General features: G+C 33.0%; 1 long non-coding RNA gene across 1 annotated transcript; it reads left to right on the top strand.

The window, feature by feature from the left end:
* Positions 1 to 379: 379 nt before the first annotated feature.
* Positions 380 to 1,544, top strand: LOC147927234 (uncharacterized). The gene is made up of 2 exons (XR_015582754.1): positions 380 to 834; positions 1,195 to 1,544. It is a non-coding gene; the product is annotated as an uncharacterized LOC147927234 (long non-coding RNA).
* The last annotated feature ends 218 nt before the right edge of the window (positions 1,545 to 1,762 follow it).

Below are 1,762 nucleotides of genomic sequence, written 5' to 3'. Positions count from 1 at the left end.
GCGTTAACTAAAACCATACTTTTGTCTACAAATTGGGGTTGGCTCAAGACCACATCTTAATTCCTAGAAACTTCTCTAAAGTACATTCTATTGAGGGATACACTAACATGTTATTTTTGAGTTGAACATAATTTTATATTTTCGATAAATTGAAAGAAAAAAAAAACCATATTTTAGACTTTTCCGTGGATTATTCCCAACAGAATTGCTTGCAAATATTGGGCCTACCAGAACTTAAGCACATTAAGTCCATATATTAACAAAAAAAAAAAACAAGTCCATTAAAATAGGGAGATTCTCAAAAATAACACCAAATTAGGTTTTTCTTCCAAACGTAGCACATATATTTATTTTTTTTTAAATTTAGCACACATTCTCTAATTTAATATTAAAATTACTAAAGTTATTAATTAAAACATTTTATAAAAATCTTCATCTTTCTCGATGGTTCTTAAGAAATTGGAGAGAATGACGCAGCTTCACCGGCAAGAATCTCTAACCGGAGACGCTGAAGCAGCTTTACCAGAATGGGAGATCATATACGATGATGATCGGGAAGGCTTAAGCTTCAAGAGGAATATATTGATTTAAAATCCGTAGAGAAAGAAGAGAGTGTGAAAAAAGGGGGAAGAAAATTAGGATGAGCGATTACGGTGACGACGATGAACAAGATAGAGTTCCGAAATGGGAAATCAGATTACCCGACGAAGATGATTTGACTCTGTTGCCTCAATCTCTAGTCCCATCGATTTTGGCGTTAGTTTTAACAAAATCCCAGAACAGAGCTGTAAGATTCACAGTCCTTCGTCAGCTTTGAAATGAGATATTCATATTGTGGGTGATCTCTCCCTCTCTCTCCTTGTTATTGATGCTCGACTTCATTACGTTTCGATTTACGTTCATGATTTTGTTTTTGGGGTGATCTTGCACATAATGTTGTTTATTAGTATCTTATGCTCTGTTTCGTTATCACCTATGCTCTAAGCTCTATAGTTTTTACTTCCATCTTAATTTCCCATCAACTTCTTGTGAATCAAATTCTAAACATTTTGATCTTTAGAACTCATTTTGGTGGATTCAAAGTTAAACAGTTTTACTACTACTATTCAGATTTGAGTTCTTTAAAACCATTAATATGGGTTCAGCCTTCAGCGTAATTGAGGATTGACAAATAACTCTATTTTCTGGTTGCAGGTTTTGAGTTACTTTTAGTATGAAGCAAAAAGTAGTAGACTAAGGGATATAATAATGGTAGGTTCTGGTAACAATTTGAGCAGGAGTACCAAATGATTGATATCTCATATCCAAATTTATCTCAAGTCTTGACATTGAAACCGATTAGATTAGGCAGTCAAAGCTATACTCGTTCAAGAGAGCTTAGAGAGTGTGCTAGATACTTCCAAAGGGGTTGGGTATGTATTTTATTGTTTTCTTTCGTAAGTTGTAACTGGTTTTTCACGTTGTGATAATGCCTTGTAAACATTTATTTGTGACTGATTTTTTATGTTGTGATCTGTGGAAAGGAAAAAAATGCTTGGATTAAACAAGTTTGTTCGTTTTTGTTGCGAAAAATATTATTCAGGAAGGATTGATTGATGTTTAGGAAAGATCTTTTAAAATTCAGGATAGTTTTCATTATAGAAAAAAAAGGTGAGCTTTTTGGCATATATCGGATTCGAACCCAAAACATTTACAAACTGTGTAAGAAAGTGTAACTAATAAACAAAAATATTCATGAATGATTATTTAGGAAGGATTACAC

Source organism: Camelina sativa, chromosome 15 (genome assembly GCF_030686135.1).
Source record: "Camelina sativa cultivar CO46 ecotype springtype chromosome 15, ASM3068613v1".
Lineage (NCBI taxonomy): Eukaryota > Viridiplantae > Streptophyta > Magnoliopsida > Brassicales > Brassicaceae > Camelina > Camelina sativa.
The sequence above is the reverse complement of the archived record's forward strand: the minus strand, read 5'-3'. Positions and strand labels throughout refer to the sequence as shown.